This window comes from Mus musculus, chromosome 11 (genome assembly GCF_000001635.26).
Source record: "Mus musculus strain C57BL/6J chromosome 11, GRCm38.p6 C57BL/6J".
NCBI classification, from domain to species: domain Eukaryota; kingdom Metazoa; phylum Chordata; class Mammalia; order Rodentia; family Muridae; genus Mus; species Mus musculus.
In genome coordinates, this window is record NC_000077.6 from 18,747,446 (window position 1) to 18,768,856 (window position 21,411).

The following is a 21,411-nucleotide window of genomic DNA, read 5'->3' on the forward strand; positions in this document are numbered from 1 at the left end:
AGGACCAGTGAGGAGCCAGTGAGGCTGCACGTCTACACCCGAATGAGGCACCTGATACTAGGCGAGGCTTTTATTGCTATCATTTTTTTTTCTGAACTTTTCTCTAAAATAATGAAACCCGGCACTGTAAACAACGTGGCAGCATGCAGGGTGTGGAGAAGTGCTTGGGGGACCTGCGCATGGCAGCTGAGATGCGGCCCTGGCTCATTTCTGTTGAAATTCGTTTGCCAGTGAGGCAATTGTTGTCTCTAATATGGTATGGATCATACAACACTGGATTCTGAGGTATCCATTTCTGAGCAGAGGCCTAGCTCAGTGTGCCAGGAAAAAAAAAAAAATCCACGCACCACAAAGAACATTGAGATGAATGGCTCTATTTTATGAGCCATAAAAGTTTTATTCATCTTGACACTGAAACAGGTTTAGGCAGTGAGTTGACACGCCTTAAATAAATAAGTGGAATTAATTCCCCCAGCCCTTGAAACAATAGCAGCATGCATGCAGCGGAGAGAAATGCTCCATTGTTCCCCGTGCTGCCTGATATTGATATTATTTGTGTTTTTCTGCACTGCTTCCTCGGGGGCCTGGTTGATCCACTTCAGATTCATCCCCTGTTTTATTAGAGGTTGAGAAAGGTTCAGGACCTGCTTGTAGCTCAGCTCTCACCGACAGCTAAGGAACCAGTTTGGCGTCTGGTTTATCTGTTGGTTTACTGCTGACCTTCAAATCAACTTTAACCCCTGACCCCTGGAGGCATCTATCATGACAAGAGGCTGTTTAACACAAATGGTGCCCATTTATAGGGGAAGAGACTCAGATTTCCTTTTTTATGAAGAATCCAGTTTCTCACCCCTCTTTTCTCAGTCACCACAGGTGAAATGCCTCTTCGCAGCTGGCTTACAAAATAATCTGAAGGGAGGCCTTAATGAGCAGAAGCACCCTCAGCTGGAGATAAATATATGCAAATGAGATGCACAAACAAAGGAGCCTGGACAGAGAAATATCTGCAATTCCAGCAAAATGCTGCCTGCAGCTCGAAGATGAACAGCTTTGATAAAATGGTAACAAAAAGCACCTTTTTATCCTCCAGCGTGTTTTACATTGCAATAGACACTGTCGTTGCAGGCCAGTGGAGCATGCAGGCTTTGCTGCACCTTTCCAGAAAACTGTTTAAACATTTGTTTTAAGGCATTCGTGAGATCTAATCAATGAGCTGCTTCTTTGTTGTTTTGGTTTTTTTTGTTTTTCTGACTGCGTTTCAGATGTTGCTGTCGGTCTGTTACCTGTTGGTCTTTTTGTGGTTTGATACCACTGTATCCTGAGCAAGCACACATTTTGGTGGCCTTTGTCTTCCACTAGTTACAATCATTCTTTCTCTATTTTTTTTCTGTTACAAGGGAGCAAGATTTCAAGCTACTAATAGTAAGAATGGGCTTGTACCAGCACCCAAACAACTAGTTTTAATGATGGCAATCAAGTGTGCAGAGCTTCAGAGGCAGTCATGGAACGTGCTGATTTTAATAAGCTTTAAAAAGGCAATCTCTAACTTTTAAAAGTCTCTTTTTAATTTAATCGTCCTTGGTTCATATGATTCCAAAGCAAATAAAACCATTAAAATATGTTTTCAATATGTATCCTTAGTGTCATTTGATGGTGTTTTAAAATGAACGTCATGTTTGTAAAATATTGATTTGGTGAGCTTTAAAAACGGAAAAGCTGATAGCATCAACCTACTGGGGGTTGAACAACATTTTTCTCTAAAAGATGAACAAAGCTTGGTGCCCCAAGACCTTACTAGAAAGAGGCTGGGCTCGTGACTCCTGTGAATGACTGTGTGTGAGCCTGGGTGTTTTGTTGCAGTGACTAGTTAAAAGCAGCTAAGGTGGGGAGCGAAACACAGTCACTAAAAGCAATACAGCGTTTGCTCCTCTCACTGCTAACACCCCAGCCCTCTGCTGCCAGCCTGGGTGGGAGGCTTTCAGCTCCTTTGACTACATTATTTTATCTGGTAGCTGGAATCAGAGTGGAGGCATTCCTTCCCCAGTACCTGTGAGGCTTCCCCATCTTATGTGCATTTCGTCAGGCAAATGTCACATTTGCTAGTAACAAAAGAAATCTCATCTTCATGAGCCCCACTCCTGTTGCACTGGGTGGGGGTGGGGTAGAGCCAAGCAGAGGCTAGAGATGGGAGCAGAGAGCATTAATCGGTCTGACCAGAAGGAAGAAGGAAGAAAAATACTTGTTTGGGTTTGGAAAGGACGCATGTCGGTTAACCCTATGTCTGTCTGGATCAGTGTGTCATTAAATTCAGAATTTCAGGAGTTAATAGAAACTTGTTATATTAGGGTTGCTTTTTTCAAGCCCAGGTTTGAAGCAGCATAATTATGTTCAACTGCTGTTGTTTGAAAGGGCAAACAGCATCTTAGGCATAGAACAACGAAATTACAGCTGAGATTTAGGTTAGCAAAAGCCGTCTTCTCGAGGCTTTTATGATTCATTATTTCCCATTAAATACAGTATTAGAAGTGTACACTAGATAGCTCATGGCTGCTGCTCTCAGAGCACATTATCTAGATTACACAGGTCTGGGGAGCAGAATTAGAAAACTTTGGGGGAATAAGCAATATGTGTTTGCTGATAGAAGGGCCATATGGCTCATCTTCTTCAATTGCTTTCACTGCGTCTCGGATGCTGGAGAAATTAAAGTTTTATTTGATGTGGCACAGCTTAATGAACTGTCTTCTGTTAGGAAAATTGAATATGTTTCCTGTTATTTGAGCACAGAGCCTCCATGGTTTGGCTGTGGGGGGTGCATTATGTGTTGTTTATTTAGCATTTTGAAAACAAAAGCAAGATATTGAAGGGAAAATTGATTACTGCTGGATTGCATTATGTAATCAGGTTTTCTCTCCTTGAATTTCCCTTTACAATCCTCTGGCAATGTTTTCATAGGAGACTGCACTAGGTTTTTATGTTTTAAAAGACACAGAGTTTGATTTTTAGCCAAATGCCTTTATTTATCGGCAAGCCACATGAAATGTTAAACTCAGTAGTGTGTGTGTGTGTGTGTGTGTGTGTGTGTGTGTGTGTGTGTGTGTGTGTGTGTGTGAGAGAGAGAGAGAGAGAGAGAGAGAGAGAGAGAGAGAAAGTTGGAGGAGCAGGATTTGAACTGAATACTGAAAATAAAGGAGATATTCTACTTATTTAGCCAAACACATATAATTTTTCACAACATACAATCAAAAGTATATGTCTGTACTCAGAAGACTGGGGTGTCAAATCAGGTAAACACTCGGTGATGAGATGCACTAATGTTCTCTCTCACTACCTTGTTTTTGTTGTGACCTTTTTTTTTTAATTAAAAAATATCTGGATACACTTTTAAAATTCTAAATTTAACAATCACGCTCTAATCTCTGCCTTCCTTTCATTTTCCAGTGAGAAATGTCTCTCAAGGGATCAGATGACTGGCTAGGACACAGCAACCTGCACCAATCGAGCAGGAAAAATAGCAGTTAAAATGCGCCAACATTTATCCGCAATATGCAATCCCACGCCCCCTATACACACACCCAAAAAAGTCATTTGTCTTCTGGGTTCTGAGCTGTTTCAAGAATTCTGGCAAACGTAGCCATCAAACAAACTTCTCACACAATATAAATACTGTCTGTTCAAGAAAGGCTTCCAGTGTTTACAGTCCGTAAGTGAAGAGGGAAAAAAGCTGGTATTTAACCAAGAGCGGTGCCCTTGAAAACATCTCTGAACAAAGTGTTCAGCAAAACTTTGGCTGCAGATCCACTGGTTTCTGGTCTTCCTCTCAGTCCCCTGCCAGGAGGAATTCTCACATGGCATCCTTCTGTTGCTTTTTTTTTTTTCTTTAAATTACCTAATTAAATTTTAGGAAGGAGCACCCGACTTGGGGCAGGGAGAGGGGAGATCACACCAACTTCCTTTTGAAACAGGGAAGATGAAAACATCCCATTTTTCGGAGCCCCCTCCTGACAGCCTGGGAGGAGGATGAGCGTTATGCATTGTTATCAGCGTGGTGTAATTTGACTGTTGACAAAGTATCGGTGGCAGTGAGAATGAACGAGGTTAGGAGTGTGGCGGGCTGTAATCAAGAGGATGCTTAGCTGTGCAACACTGCATCTTGAGCAGATTTGAATCAACATTGCCTTAAGGGGATACACACACCAAAAGGGGAAAAAAGTCCATTCATTTTTAGAGGAAAAACTGGAGTGGCACTTGAAGAGAGATCTGACGTGCTTTAATTGCTCTGCAGCTCTCCTAATTAGAGACTTTCCAATCCCTTCGCTGCTGTCACTGTGAGGGTGCACCGTCTTGCTGGACGCAGACGAAAATTGCAAATTGGCTTGATCGGGAAGTTTTATATAAAGACTGAACTACATTCCCTGATGCCCTCCTACCAAAGGGTGCACAGCTAGAGAGTGGCGGCAGCCTCTTTGCTTTCCACCCTGGATTTAAATTTTCAAGCCTTATTAAAATAGTTTCATTATGACACTCAATGTAACGCAAGCAGGTGGCACTGATATTTCCTTAAATAGATGGAAACTTCTCTTCATATCCCACATCATATGAAATATTTCAAGTGGAAAAAAGCCAGCAAAATTCTATGTTGTATATATATTCTCATATTTCCATCTATATCTTAAAGAAGTGAAGGAAGGACAGATTTGTTTTTCAGAGAGCATATCACATATCCCATTTTCTCAAGCTTAAATCTAAACTAGCACCCCAGACTCCCCTTCGAGTCTCAAAGTCATTATACTGCTGTTTGGCCCCAGGTTGCCACCAAATATGACATGATAATAATTTGGGCTTCCCTTTTCAACTTCCCTTCTGTAGCCCTTGAACCAATCTTAATTCATTAACATATTGAATTTTTTCAATTTTCCATTTTCTTGCAATAACAATATTAATGCCAGGGTGAAAGCTTGATTGGAGCTAAATTACTTGTTACCTGCTGGCATTTATTTATATGGCATTGAATTATAAAGCTTTGCTATTGTCATGCCTTGGACGAATTGTTTATGACGCCAGTAATAGGAGTAATTGTTATTGTTGAAATTACCTGTCAGCTACCCATAGCAGTGGCCCTTGTCCCACTGACAAATAGTGACAAGGGAGAGGCATCCTCCCTGCGTCCCCCTGATGGCTTCTCCTCTGATAATAAGAAGTGCAGGGCCTCTGATAATTTGCCTGTCACTGTTGAGTGCAGCTCAGAGAGAGTTGGCCAAATTGTTGTCATTCACTTTGACAAAGACAGCAAAGTGCCCCTGTGCAGACAGAGGATTATCAAAATAAATGAAATCACTCACACCCCTTTGTTTGTTTGCCTCAAGAATTGCCTGGCTTTGGATGAGGCTGTGAAATCAGTGTCCGGTGCTTATGGATATACCTCTGTTCACTCTGGAAGGAGGATGGATGCCAGACAAGGACAGACAAGATTGTAAGACTTGCCATTCCGTAGTTTGCATTGGCTAGTACGAAATTAATTTCAAATATTAAGGCAAAATTCTAACAAGAATTCTAAATATGTGGTCGAGTGCATTGATTTCAAATATGTGAAAATATGTAGAATTCCGTATTTTTCTCTTGAGTTCCATCCTCATCTCTCTTACTCAGTGTTGGTCTGCGCAGCATCCAGGTTCAGAAAGCTTTGTGAAATGTAAGAATTTTCCAGCTGCAGTCAAGTTTTCTTTAAAAGTTAAGAATTTTGCATTGCTGACTCTTGCAGCTTTGAAATATAATGGAGTCAAACAGTCAAATTTAGGATTATTATCTCAAATGACCAGTTTCTTTCTGTAAATTATCTTGTATTTATATACTATCTTCGTATGTAAGGAGATAAATGAAACACAGACCCACATATGAGGCATCAATTATCACAGACTTATGGAGGAAGCAAAATAGCTCTGTTATTGCCTGAGCTCAAATATAAATATTTGCATTTTAAACCCTCTTGGTTGCAGTGGGTGAGGTGAGCCTGTCATCAGAGAGGAAGGGGTTAGAGGAGGAGGGGGGTGAAGTCTGGGTGTGTCCATGGCTGAAACAAATGGATTGTAAGCTTTGTTCTTGGGGAAGAAAGAAAGAAAGAAAGAAAGAAAGAAAGAAAGAAAGAAAGAAAGAAAGAAAGAAAGAAAGAAAGAAAGAAAGAAAGAAAGAAAGAATCATTCTCACTTTTCCAAAAAAGGCAATGTTACAAGCTAGCAAAATTCTTATTTTTAAGGTACCTAGGAGGCTATTTTTCATTGATCTTTTTGACAAATACTTACTGCAAAATGAAGTCCAGAAGAAAAGGAGAAAAGGGAATGGGGCGGATGTTGAATATTGGCTTCTTAGAGGATAGTAATCAGTTGTTTATTGGTCTCTACGAGACAAGTAATGACCAACCGCAGTGTTAAGTGCCAGCCACACCGCCTTGGGCTCTTCTCTTCCTACATCAGCCATTATCTGATTAGAGAACCTTGGAGGAAGTCGTTGCTATTGCATAACTTTATGGGTCTTAACAGCGCAGGCTGGCTGGCAGAAAAACTACCTGGGAGGGTTGATAAAGCAACGGTGATTTTATTTACTCCACTTACACCTTGCTCTCAGCCCTGGCGGCTGCAGAAGAAATCTCAAATTGATCCGAATAGGAACTGTGAGGGGCATGGGCAGAGAGAGGGAATGTGATCTGTTCCTTCAAGCTTTATGGGGGTTGCACAGCTTGAAGTGATGACACTGGGAAGCAGCTCAACACTTTCGTAGGGGGTATGTATTTAAAGCAAGCAGAGCGGATTGGAGCAGTGCTAATCATATATGCAATAATACAATGACAGGAATAAAATGTGCTTCTGATCTTTAGTAAGAACGGAGGCTCCTAAAGGTACTGACTGTGTGGTTAACTGTGCTGAATGTCTCTGATTAACAAGTGGAGGCAGTGACATAATTAAGAGGTTATCTGGGCTAATAAAAATGCCCAAACCTACCCTGGAATGTGATCCTTTCACGATACAATTTTTTAAGAATGTCACATGCCCTTGCTTTCTGTTGAGACCTACCCTTAGTGATCCCAGGAGGGAAAATAAACATACGTTTTTAAATGAAGATATTTAAAATGTACCCCATATTTCAGCATGTTGCTATAACCCAGTCTTTTTTATGCTCCTCCTATAAAACCTAAATTAAGCCTCTTAGGAGTGATTTTGCTGCAGGTTCCCTTGAAAAACACAATACATTTTAAATACTTGGACCTGAGCGCACAGTAACATGTAATCACCACCGAATAGTCTCCTTTCCCTCTGTCAAATAGCAGCTTTCTTAAGACGAATTCCTCAAAAGGCAGCTTCATTGGAAATGTAAACTTTCCGCAAATATCAATTGTTCGTGTAGCATGTGGATGAAGTGACTGGCTGAGGCTCCTCCCCCGCCCCCTTCCATTTTAAAACACCCATCAGTGTCAAAGGCAACTGCACATGTCCCTTTTGCTCCTCTAGATAAAGCTGAGAAATGTTAAGAAAAAAAAATGTCAGAAAGCACTCAGTGGATTACAGGCTGGTTTCTGCTGCTTGCCCAGAGAGGATGGCAGGGCAGCCGGGACAGAGGGATCCTGAAAGCTATGCTTTTGTGAGGTGCTCGCTCTGCACACTGTGAAAGATTTGGTGCTATATTTGACAGTTTACTACCTCCTGTTGTTTGTTTTAAATGTAGTCATTCTTTAATATCTCTTCCATGTGCATCTGTTAGATTAAACAATAATGTATTCTTCTACTCTGGCATGTTTCTTTACCCATGTGCTGTGTAGAAATGCATTTCGGTCTCTCCCAAGCACTTTCTGTTTCTTTCTAAAATCCTTGAGACATTCATTCCAAGAGAAAGCAGAGAAAATGCAGAGCTCACACACACTGAAATTCACCAAACTGATCAGTCCTTCGCCCCTTAAATAAACTGTGTGTATAGCTCTGGGGCTTTCCAGACAGTTCATTTATATTGTTAAAAGACATTTACATTCATTTTGTGTATTAAAGAAATAAATAACTGGCTAAGGCTTACAATTTGTTTCGTTCTATTTTTCTGAAGAATATTTAACAATCACAAAACAGAAAATAACAGGAAGATATTTGTCATATTCCAACTGTGCTTAAAACTTAATTGCTTAAACAGAAAATATATTACAAATTCAGTTCTAGATACCACCCTAGAAATAGCAAGGTTCATTCTACAGAAACAAGGTAAAAACTCTACTGATTTTAAATATAAACTTTTCCAAAACAGGTTACAAATGAATTTAGACAAATTTGGCTCTTAACCTTTAAAGATTTCCTGCCCATTTCTGTGTGTCTTTTATTACATTAATTTTTTATTTAAATTACACCATTATCTGGATATGAATTTATCAAGAATACATGTATTGATTTATAAAATAGTACCATTAATTATTATAATAGCTAGATGTGGCTGATATTACAAAGCCATTTAAAGGTTTTTAATATAACTTGGACATACATAGATAGATAGGCACTATGGACAAGACCACAATTTAAACTGGCTACCAGCAGTTAATGAAAGCTTAGATTTATATTCTAGTTTAGAGATTGATCATACTGTTGCTTTGTAAAACTATTTACATCATGCCATTTTTCAAAGAATGTCTCAATAAAAAAGCTAAATAAAACATTCAGTCAATTCCCAAAGCAGATTTTGTTTTCTATATCTTAAGTGCTTAGTGAAAATAATTGATAGTGTGTGTTCCATGCTTTGTCATTTCCATTCCAGGGTGACTTTCCTGGGGTGGGGACCTCGTTTGCATGTGCACACTTTCACACACTTTTGATCCTTGCTAAAGCAAGCTCCTTGTCTTCATTTCAGCATCCACTCCCCAACACATCCAGGTATGTTTTACAGAATGCACACATCAGGATCCATAAGTCTTTTTGGTATCCTTTATGTTTTGCATGGTTTATTCTTCCTTAGGGTTGTGGGAAACTAGGACTTACCCCAAAGCCTCAGGACAGGCAATCACGGAGATAATTTGGGTAAGAAAGCAATCTGAAGAGAAAAAAAAAAGAAAGAAAGAAAGAAAAATGAGGAAGAATATAAGCAAGTAACAACACTTTCAAATTACTTTTCAGATGGTAATTAGCAGCAAATAGATTGAAATTTGAATTCTTTCACATGGTACTTGGCTTGGTCTCCCAGGCTCTTGTCTACCACTTTTCCCTGCCTGGCAACATATGTTACCGATTTATTATAGCATTTCTACTGTTAACAGACAAATCTAAAGGCTAGCTGAGAAGGCTAACTTCATCTGATGACTCTCACAACAACTGCAGGGCATCCTTGAGGGGGAGCCAATAGGCTCTTTTGAAGCTATAATGCCATTAACCCTTTGGATGCTGGAATATCCAGCCTCACTCTGCTCAGAGTGTTTGTAGGCCTTGCAGGTTTATAGAGGCAGAAGGTAAATGCAAATGATTTATTTTATAACTATCTCAGTAGCTTCCTAAACACTTTCTCCCACACAGCCCAAGTCCACTATGACTTTGCTTTTACAGCACACTGAAGTCTGTGCACATGGGGATAAGCACCCCACCACTGAGCATCAAGTTGTCACCCACCTTCCTCTGAGCCGTTAATTTGTTATGGTTTTTTTTTTAAGAAACAAACGTCATTTAAATTTAAGTGGTCACGTTTTTAATAATGCGCACATCTCAAGAATGCAGAGTAAAATGGAAGTTTATTTCAAATTAGGAGGTGGCAGATTTTAAAGGCATTTGCATGTGTATGTGACAGAATAAAGGTCTATGCCTTGATCTGTGTGCACATGAAAGTTTGTGCATGAGTGCTGCCTGTGTAGACTGAAAAAAGCCACTTTAAAATTGCCAAATAACACACATTTCTGGCCATTTCTGACCACTTGAAGTTTATTACAGCCCAAATTGCTAAGTTGTTTTTAAAATCTTATAAACAGTTCCTTTGACCAGTTAAATACCCACTCACAATTTTAGGTGTGTTTCAGAAAACACCCTCTTGTCTTGAAAAATTTAGAAATAAATCTCAAATAATAGAAGCCATTATTTCTCCTAAAGGTCACAGATTAGTAACCAAAATTTAACAGCATTTCATTATTACAATCAAATCAATTTACAAAAATAAAAGCAAATGTTGAGAGCAGGGGTTTGTGGCAAAGGTGAGTTCTGAGCAGCAGCGGCACTATGGCGTCTGGTCTGTCTGACACAGGTCCTGCGGATCACCCCACCTGTGAAAGGCGATGAAGTTCTCTCCACTGGCCTTAGGACACTCCCGTGCAGAATTTGAGTTCATATCAGATGGTCAAATAATTCCTACCTGCAAATCCATTTGTCTGTGATTCTAGTTTTTAAGAAAGGTTCTCAGATCTTCATTATTTGTACTTCATTACACTGTCCCAACTTTTCTTAGAAGTAACTGTACATTGAATTAACTATAACATTCAAAAGAATAGTGATAACACATAAACTTCAGGTGTATAGTTATATCATTTCATCCTAGTCTAATGCGAGGTAATAGTTAAGTGGGGTTATCATGTATGTATAAATCAGACACTCAATGTATACATTTTCTACTTTTTCCCCAAGAGGCATCAAATTGCAACCTGACTACTTGCTTAGATGATTTTAGATCTAAGGAATTATGATCAACAGTGTTTTAGATTGAGAAAAGGAGGGAAGCTATAGATACCCTGCAGTTCTGAGAAGTATCATATGTAGAGTTAGGAATGGAACTTTTAGCCAGACCTGTTACATCATAAAATAAAATGTCCTAAATAAACTGATTAGGACACATTAATGTTTCAATATTAATCCTCTTAGGAAAAATGAATATAAACAACAAGTTTCTTCTTCAAAACACAGTGTGGTTTTTGTTGTTTGTTTTGTTTGTTTTTGTCAAAATTGAACCTCCAGCACAGTTTGGCTCTTATATGTAGCAGCCTGATAACATTGTATATGGACTTCAAAGTCTTATAGAACAGCCGATAGGCTCTGAGGTCCATCATCTGGCTGGCACCCACCAGTTCTCACCGTATTCTCTTTCTCTCCCCTCCAACCTAAAACAGGTGTCTTTGAAAGCCTGAGCCTGAGGTTGCTCGGTCGTCATTGCCAGTCTTTCATTATCCACAGCCACTCGGCCCTTCTAGTGGCTGCCACAGCCTCAGCTGGCAACCCCTCACCCCTGCTGCTCCCTCACCTCTCCCCTGACCCCACAGGCCTACACCAGCTTTCTGTTTTGTCCATCACTTTTGCCACACCCCCTCCCATTTCTGACCTACACTTTTTTTTTCTAGATCAGACATAGGCAGGTTGAGAGGTAATGAGAACCAGATGGACATGGTGCAGAAATTGCCCAAATGGGTATGAAACTGTGGAGAGCTGTCAGGCATGGAGAGAAGCTGGAATTTTTCAGCAATAAAATGGGATTTATCGTCACTCTACCACAGCCATTGCGGACAACCATTTCCCTGGACAGAAACCCCATTCCAACTGGCCACGCCCATGCAGATTCTTTTTGCTCAAAGAGTGATGATTGGTATTTGTTCTAAGACTCAAATGGACTGTACTGAAGGTGAAGCGTTCGGCCAAAGTCCTGCATTCCCCACTGAGGCAAATGAACCCGCTAAATAACTTCCTTCCACAATGGCTGTGTAATTGAAACCAGAAAGTGAGAGAATTTGATAAATTGCTTGACCCAAAAGAATGTTAAGGTCATAAATTTTCATTGCATGTTTTCTTCTCTTTTTAAAATTTTTATATATTGATTATATTTAGTATTTGCCTCAAAATTCAACACGCTTACAGATCATCGGTTGTGGCCCCAGGGAAAAGCACAGTAAATCATCAATCAGTAGGGCAAGGGCCATTCTCTTTTGTCTTCCAAAGAGGGATGTCAGCTCCAGGGCCCTATAAGGATCGTCATGGACGTGTCTTATATTTCAGAATTATTCCAACTTAGCACACAACTTGTTCTGGCATGGACAAAGTAAAATCTACAAGAGAGATTTTTCTCAGAAGAGCGCTGTTCCACTTCCACCCATTAAGAATGATGAACTGTTAAGAGACTGGCAATCCGTTTGCAGCAATCGCAACAACATACCTTCCTCCATACACACACCTTTAAAAAAGAGACGAAGTGTGGTATTTAGCTACAAAGGGCGCTCCTCATCCTTAAGGTAGACAGAAAACGTGTCAGCATGCGCTCAAATGAACATTGGTGCTTCTGAATACTGGCTTCAGCAAGCCTGCTTTGAAACCATTGAAACTTTTTTAAACTATGAATTGTCTTATTTTAAAAACTAAAAAGTCACAGGAATAGTCCAAGCTGTAATATTTTAACTGTTTTTCTAAAACTATTGGTGAACACATTTGTCAGCATCTGACTTTAGCCACATTTATGAGTGAGCCTGTGTGGCAGTGGATTGTAATGACAGAAAGCAGCTTGGATAGGTTTTTATAGTCAAAATTTCTTTCTTGTCCTTGATAAGAACAACTTATCTCTTGTGTACATTCGAACTTGATCTGTTAAACCAGGTCACAAGGAAACAATACTGATTGACCATTGAGATAATTTCTCTAATTCAAAATGATTCCCTCTCATTTGTTTTAAATTACTAAGCTGAAGGGTAGAATCTGAAGCTGGTACTCTACAACGTCCAAGTGTTGCATAAGAAGTACTTGTGAGTTGGACCCTTCATCATCTGAACCACACACACCAAAACAGGTAACTTACATTGAGTTTCTACAAATGTGTTCAGTAGGGATGATATTAAGTACTTTCTGTGTTGTTCAACACAACTAATGACCAAAGCTTGAGAAGAGTATTTCTTTGTCAAAACAAAACAAAAAAGAATGTAGGACACAGTCCATAAAAGAAAGAAATCCCAAATAGGATTTCCAAAATAATGAAGCTGGAGGAGTTTTGGTTTGGGTTTTGGTTTTGTTGTTGTTGTTGTTGTTTGTTTTGTTTTGTTTTATTTTGATTTTAGTGATGCAAAAAACTAACTAGTATTTTACTAAGTATTATAGTTGTTTAAAAATCCTGGGACCTGGCACCATTAGGATGATGAAAATCTTCATATGTTATTGCTTATATGTGCATATAAACTCTCATAAGGTCACCAACACATGGGATCGAGAGATGGCTCAGCTGTTAAAGGCTAAGCTTACAATTTAAAACATAAGAATTCACCAGTACATTTTCTTCTTAAAGAAGAAGTAGGAGAACGGGGTATATACATACAAATGATCTGCCTTTAATTGACTGTATTTTTTTTTTTAATTCTGAAATGTGACTTTCTTTCTCTGTACTTACTTCTGTTGCTGTTGTAAGACTGTCTCAAACAAACAAAATAAATAACTCTGTGCATATATATATATATATATATATATATATGTATATTTAAATAAAATATGAACAGAAAGTAGATTCAGTCACTAATATTTTTGCAAACTAATGTTCAGCTGATGCAACTCAATTTTATTCTGCATCACATTAGTGTCATAATGGTAATGACTAGCCTTTATTCACTAACAGTTTGAGTCAGCACTTTGAGACATTTTCAAATTAGGTCATACTGCACATTTGTGGCTGATACAAAGGTTGATTAAGAGAGCTATACAATTGTGAAGTGATGTGGTGTGAGCTGAATTAAGTTTTCTCTGATAGTTACGGGAAATGAGAGCTACCATAACTTAGCAGAAATAATGTGTGGACTCTCTCAGGGAATATATTTCCATGGAGAGCTTGAGGTATTTTTCATTTGCAATTTAACAAAGTCCTCTGTCTCTTACAGAACAATTCTATCACAGGACCTGGAGCAGGAAATGAGCAGCAGAAAGGAGGCTTGGAGACCTGATCCCCAGGCTTCGTGCCTACAAGGTCAGCTTGTGTTCTTGCTTCTCTTTCCGTCATCTTAATAAGGCCCTTTCCCCCACTTCTAGACATTGCTTACAACTTTTCTAAAACCAAAATTATACTGTCTTAAGACCCAACTATTTACCTATAACCTGCAACCACCCTTAATACAAACTAGAGGGGAAAAGCCCTCAATCTAAAGTGATATTGCCATGTCAAATATGGAAACTCATCTAAAAACGTGAAGGAATGGTTTTGTTTTTGTTTTTAATTTACCCAGTACTTTAAGTAAATTGTAAAAATGACTCCAGAAAAGCAAAGAATACCTCTTAACCAGACTTAAAGATAATCAAAAACAAAATCTTAACTTTTAATCACTGGTTTGTTCTACAAAAATAGAAAATAAAAATAATGGTTTTCAGGGCTAGAGAGATGGCTCGGGAAATCAAGAGCATGGCTAACTGCTCTTCCTGAGGGCCTGAGCTCAGTTTCCAGCAGCCACATTAGGCAGCTTACTGCCTTAGGCAGCCTGTAACTCCAACTCCCAGTGACCCAACACGTGGGCACACATGGGCTCCTACATTCACATGCTTAGACCCACATACAGATACATAATTGAAAAATAAATATCCAGCATTGTTACACTATTCGTGTCATACTGCCCTTTCCATAGAATAAGGAAGCCATAGGACACACACAAGCACACATACACTTTCAAAACTGAGTCTTCCAAAGCCTTTATCTAGACACCTTGATATGACCTTAAATAACACATGGTATTAAAGCAAACGAGAAGTCCAGTTCTGAGTCCCCTGTGCTCTCCTGCACATAAGGCTGCTTGCTTTCTTTGAGCCAGATTACTGAAGCAGATAATGCTACCACGTCATATTTTGTCTCTAGCATTTGCTATATCAAATATCAGCTTCCCAGGCAGGTTTTGGTGCTGTGGTATCTTGCTGTAATCAAGCCTGATTGTAATATGTACCTGATGTTGTGCGACCTGCTTCTCCCCTCACACCTTATTTCTTCTTGTGCCTACACTTCTTCATACTCCTGAGTTTTCAGGTCAGCTAAGCTTGTTATCTTCATTATTGGGAAAAGTAAGGCGAAGGGTTTTTCTGAAAAGTTGGTAGGTTTTTTTTTCTGGTTTTGGTTTTTGATGTTTTTAAATAAACGCTTCAGATTCGGAGCGTGATGCCATAACCTTCTACTTTGCTTCATTGGCTTGTTGTGACTGCACTACAATATTTTGAGGATCTTAATCTAGCTAACATCACACTCTTTGTTGTCAATAAACTTTGTAAATCGCTCTACCCATACCTGATTATTTATGGCAAAATCAACAGTTATGAGTATTTTCAATGGAGTTTCCAATGACCCAGATTAAAAGACAAGTACCCTTGATTCATAGTCTGCTAATTAATACTAGAGGCAATAGTGGCACTATGTCTCAAGCCCAAACATTTTCATCTTGAACAAGCCCTTGGCATTTGCAATCACTTAATTTACATTTTCAAAAGGTCACTTGTGGTTCCAGTTGGAATGGATTGTATATTTTATTTATTTTGAAGTAGGCTAATTTGCCTTAGCACAAACCATGTTCCTTTCCAGTCAGTGGCAAAGCATAATCCCACCAAGAATAGATTAAAGCATTTTGAGTATCTTGTTAAACAACTAGAGGACTGCTTGCATTTCTCCAACATTTGACTTAGTAGATGAGAAGAGCAAGCAGTAAGCTATGTTGATCATCAGTCAGATTTTTATTTCCACTTTGCAGAATGGAATCCACAATTTTACAAGAGTCAACATGGCTTCTGATGCTCTGGCACGAAGTGATTAAATGAGGTTGAGTCTCATTTTATATGATAATAGTGTATTTGTAATCTCTACAGCATATCTGATTTAACAAGTTTATTCTCTGTTCAGAATGTCTTCCTTATTAGTGGAAGGGAATACCCCTCCATTCAACATAGGGCTGGCTTAATTGGGCTTGAGTGCATTGTGTGTAATTAGTCCCCTTTTCTAATATTTCACCTATAATTACATAAGAAACAGTGTCTTAAATTTCATAAAGTTGGTGAAGGAAAGGCTTGAAAAAGCATGAGCATTCCATGTCCACTATCTCCCAGTCTCTACTAAGAGCCCGATGAAAAGAGCTCAGCCAGTGTGAGTCTTTCAGGGAAGGAATGCCTAGGGAAATCTAGAAGCACAAATTATTCTCCCCATTCTCCTATCTTGCCTGACAAGTTAGTGGCAGAATTGTTTGAGTCCAGTACAGCTGGCACAGGAGATGCCAGAGAAAAGTCCCCAAGTGCAGTATGCTCACACTCCCTGTGACTTTCCACCTTCAAGATTTTGGATGCTAAGAGATTTTGGCCCAAAGTCTGACAGGTCTCCACCCTCCATGGCTCCTTCTCCTAACAATCATGGCTCTGCTAGATAAGTCTGTTCCAAACAGCAGGTGGTCCAGCAGAGGGATTCAAGACAGGGATCCAGAGATAAAGCTGAGGAAGAAGGGAAAACTGGATAGGGGCCATGAGCATACCAAGAGTCTGGAGACATGCTGTGAGCGCTTGGGAGCACAGAGAGCAGATAGCAGGTTCTAGGACACAGCGGAATGTTGTCATTGTAAGAGTCAGCCCCATGCAGGTTGGAGAGTAAGAAGTCAATGTGCTAGCCATCCTCGTCCTCCTCTCTTCTTCCTCTTCCTCTTCCTCCTCCCCCTTCTCTTCCTCTTCCTCCTTCTCTGTCTTCTTCCTAAGCAGCGTCTCATCTGCAGAAACCTGGGCCGAAAGCAGATAGCCCTCTACAACCCTGAAGAGTAAAGAGAATGGCCATATGGCTAGGAGGAAACAGATCAATAACTGCCACAGACATCTTCTCTCCAGTCTTAATTAAGCCTTTTGTGTGGAGATAGCATTCCAAATAAACCCCCGTGTGAATTCAGGATAAGAAAAAACAAACAACAACAACAAAACTTTCAGTGCTTAATAACTAGAGGCCAGCTTTCTCTAAATCCTTGAAGTCACGTGTGAAAAGGGATTGCATCATTGTCTGCATTGGCATGGCCCATGGACAGAAGAGTAAGACACAAATGGGAGGTTCAGGTTGACTATGGATTCCCTTGGCTTTGAATCTGTGCTTTCTTTGTTGTTAGGGGAAGCAGTGCCTTATGCTGGTTTCACTTCAGGCTTCTAATCACTGTATGGCTTGCTTCTTAGTAGCCTGAAAAGCAATGTAAAGATATGACTTTAGTTTGTCCTCATGTTCTTATCCTTTATTCTTCCTTCACCCCAGCTAATACTAGTATGGGAGCTCTGAAAAAATACTAGTTCCACTGTGAAGGCCCACCAACACTTTTCTTGCTTCTACTTGGTGTAGCTCCATCACTTGCCTGTTCAAATGAACAGTGTGGCTGAATGAAGTCTGCATTGGTTGCTGCAATATGAGGATTTTTTTATACATTGACACCACCACCCTGCACACACACACACACACACACACACACACACACACACACACACTCCTTTTGACCAGATCCACATCACTTGGAAAGAGAAAGGCCAAGAGGAAATTATTGCTGCTTTAGACAGCAGCATAAATTTTCTTCCTATTTTTAACCTAGCTTTTAATTTAATAAGTTTTATGACTCTTATATTAAGTACATATGTTTTACAAGACATTGTGTCCCTTGAGTCACCCTGAATTTGCTTTACTGTACCCGAGTTAAATGAATGAATACTGGGCTTCTGATTTCCTGTCACCCTGTATTTGATCCTCACAATATGCCCGTGTACACTTCACAAACACAGAGAGTGCCACTCAAAAGCCATGTCGAGGTCAGCACAGACTGTAGTCGTAAATGAAATGATCTAATGAAATGTCATAAATGAATTGTAGTATTTTACAGTTCAACTTTCTCTCCTACAGCTCTCATGACAAACAATTAAGGACACGGTAAATACTGGAACTGGTACCCGGTCTTGACAATTGTCAGTGAAGCATAAACAAATCCTTTATACATTTGTTCCATTAGTCAACACAAAGGTATCTCCCCACCCCAAGGAGAAAAATACTAAAGATTCAAAAGGACAACCATGTCTCATTGGAAATGTAAAATGTAACCAGTTTTCTTATATGACACATTCTATCATCTGTTCACAGACATTTGAAAATTAGCATGGTTTTATTTGGATGTATAGAAGCTTTGCTATCCCAACAAGAAGATGTTTTAAGTAACTCAATAGTAACTTAAGACAAAAATGCTCAGCTGTTGCAGGATAGAACAACACACCTACAATATTTGTGTAGAGGAGGCTTTCCTGGATTGTATGCAGTAGGGACTGGGATCAGGACTAGCAAGACAGAGCTATGGCTTGGTCTACAGTTGGGTTGTAACAATCTAGCATGGGTGATGAAAAGCTTGTTGGTTTTTTTTTTTTTTAATTATGAAAGTGTATCAGATCTTTGGAAAAGATAGGTGCCGTGGGTTAGGTTAATATTCAACTAGAAAAGATAATAGTTGTTTTATAATATGCTTTATAAGTTAGCTAATTCAACTCTGGCTTTGAAAAAGTGGTTTTTCTACACATGCCAAAGTTTACTAAATCAATAAGCTACTAAAAGAGCATTTTGGGTCAGTGGATTAAGACTGAATCTAGCTCAAGATAGGAAGACTCATATCGTTCCAGTTTCTGTGCCAGACCATAGAACTCTGTATACCTTTGTTTACTGACGGATGAAATCCAACTCAAGAAGCCAGCAATTTCTTTTCTATTCACTTTGTTGACTTTTGTCCCACTCCAGTGACTTTGAACAGCGTGGTCTCAAAGAATAGCTAGTTACGTGTAGGACCTCCCTCGGAACTCCACACAGCAATACATTTTCATTTCATAGCCGTGTGTGGCTCCAGCATTGATCTGTTGCCTGTGATTTTATTGTTAGAGGAAACCATCCATTATCTTCAAAAGGGAATAAAAAAGATCTCAGCCTTTCTACGTTTCGCTTCAGGACCGTTTCATTTCAGGACGGGCATGACCCAAATATTAGACCTGCATGAAGCCGATTTCAATACCTCCTGACACCTTGTACACCATTTGTATTTAAGAGGCCTTTTGTTTGGAGCCTTTGGAAAGAATGCTAGTCTTCAATATCTAGAAAGTCTCGGTTCGCTCATCTAAGTTACAGCCACACTGCTGAGAAACACAGGATGGGATAGAATGTTGGCATCAGGCTCCACAAAAACCAGGGCTGGCCATTTTAACCGTAGTAGAGAACTCCTGGTCACCTCCCAAGGGGCAAATTGATGTCAAGTTCTGCTGTCTGTCAGGATTAAGTGCCTGTTTGCTTTTTCGCTAACATGTGGTTTGAGAACAAAGCAGCTCAAATCTCCTCAGTCCTAACAAAGCATCTCAAATTGCTGAGTAAAATTCCTTAATCCCCCATCTTAATCTGAAAACACCAGCAGCACAGTGGAACACTCTGCACTCTTTCTGTACTGTTCTCCACCCTACTCACCCCACCTTCACCATCCCTGCTCATCCACCCCTCCTCACCCTGACACTCCCAGTGCACAATTCCACCGCGGAGTATTAGCAAGCTGGAAATTAGATAAGCTGGTCCAAGATCTGCCAGGCTGGTTCATGATATATGACATATGATATATGATATATATATCATATATATGCACTATATATGCACAATATATATGCACTATATATGTACTCTGTGTGTGTGTGTATGTCTCTTATGCTATAGTTACTTCATTTAAAGATTGCACTATATATGCACTATATATATATATGCACTATATATGTACTCGTGGGTGTGTGTGTGTGTGTGTATGACTCTTATGCTATAGTTACTTCATTTAAAGATTGAAAAGAAAATAGAAAAAAACAGAGGATCCACTTGCCATGTTCATATGTCCTTGAGATCATACATATAGAATTACTATATATGTCATAGGTTCTTTTAATTGGTTGGTTGGGTTAGATTTTGGTTTTTCGAGTCAGGGTTTCTGTGTGTAGCCCTGGCTGTCCTGGAACTAACCCCACAGACCAGGCCAATATCAAACTTACAAAGATCCTCCCAAGTTCTGGGACTTTTTTTTTTTTTAACGTGTGTGCCTCCTTGTCATGTTCATGGTTCATGTCATAAATTTTTAGGGATATGTTTTAATTCCTGTTAGAAGAGACTTGTAATCTCCAAATTGAAAACTAGAAAAATATGCAATTTAGCAAAAAAAAAATTAGAATAATTCTACAAGAAAAGAGAAGGAAGGAAACCAACTTCATGTGCTGAAATTATGAAAACAATCTTTGCTAATGTATGTTGAAAGAACACGCAGTTGGAAAATATTTCGCAATGTTTCTGTATGTTGTTTACATATTAAAGATGAAAACTTTACAGCTTTCTCTTTGTGTTCTTTCCACTGAATAGAGTTGAACAATTCCAACTGCTTCTCTTCGCAAAATATTTACTATGCAAAAGGAGTGATATAAAGCCTTACTCTTTCCTCTCTAAAGGTATTCTTATGATCCCAATACTTAATTTGTTTGAGTTTTCTAGGCCAATTTGAATTGAAAATAGAATTAGATCCTTCTCCTTTGGGGAATATTTGAGACAGTTACCACATTGAGTTCAGATGTGTGGGAAAGCCATGGTGATTTTATTTTTCTATTTTCCTATAATAGTGTTGAACAAGATTCACTGCAATAGATAGATAAATAAAAACCAAAAAATAAAAATAAATAAATAATAGATAAAAATACATAGAATTAGATAAATAATAGATAAAGAATAATAATGAAATCATAATAAATTTAGAAAATTATATGTCATCATCATGAAAATGCCATTGACTAGAATATCAACATCAAAGATGGATCCAAACAAGTTGCTCTCAGTATTTCACTATTTTCCTTTACTAACACAAGAGAATTGTATTAGTTACTCTACCTAGAATAGTCAAAATACCCAAGAAAGCACATTGAAGGTTGAAAGACTATTCTGGGTCCTAGCTTCTGGGTCTGCGGTCATGTGGGCCTGTATGCTTGAGGAGGACATCATTGCTGCTCTATGTATATGTTAGAGCACATCTCATTTATTTATCCCATTACTGACAGGAAGCAGCGAGTGGGGAGAGGAGAGTGGAATCAAGTAGAACTTTCAAAGGCATACCACCATTCACAGCCTCACCTTCCAAAATGTCCACCATTTCCCAAGGTAGTACTGGTCCTGGCAACCTAAGAACCTGGTGTAGTGTATGTATCATTGAGAAAAAGTCTCAGAGGGTGTAAGCAATAAAGCCAAGCTTTCCCATTGCTCAGTGCCTGTAAGAAGATCCTTGTGTTACATTCAGTACTACCATGCCCCCCATTTTCTTCTCAACTTTTCTATTTTCTACACCTCAGATAAAGAAAAAGAGCAAAGAGAGAAGAAAGGAGAAGATGCAATCATCCTAGTTCTAGTGAAAGCCTGCATTAGCAACTGAAGCTTTTTTTGAAAATCTGCATCTAT

At 39.2% G+C, this 21,411-nt stretch overlaps 2 long non-coding RNA genes across 5 annotated transcripts in view; one reads left to right on the top strand and one right to left on the bottom strand.

The window, feature by feature from the left end:
- The first annotated feature begins 634 nt into the window (after positions 1 to 634).
- The window catches only part of Gm31674, a 74,894-nt gene continuing 54,117 nt past the window's right edge, over positions 635 to 21,411 (top strand). The window contains exons 1-4 of one of the 4 annotated variants that reach the window (XR_003949853.1): positions 635 to 1,061; positions 12,652 to 12,756; positions 13,829 to 13,914; positions 17,821 to 18,046. This is a non-coding gene — a long non-coding RNA (predicted gene, 31674). Of the gene's footprint in view, positions 1,062 to 3,387; positions 5,471 to 12,651; positions 12,757 to 13,828; positions 14,313 to 17,820; positions 18,047 to 21,411 lie in introns of those variants that run through there. The other 3 variants (XR_003949852.1, XR_872260.2, XR_381066.4) reach the window with 3 other exon arrangements.
- Positions 8,052 to 18,046, bottom strand: Gm28401. The gene is made up of 2 exons (XR_872259.2): positions 16,436 to 18,046; positions 8,052 to 9,051 (listed from the first exon to the last, which is right to left on the bottom strand). It is a non-coding gene; the product is annotated as a predicted gene 28401 (long non-coding RNA).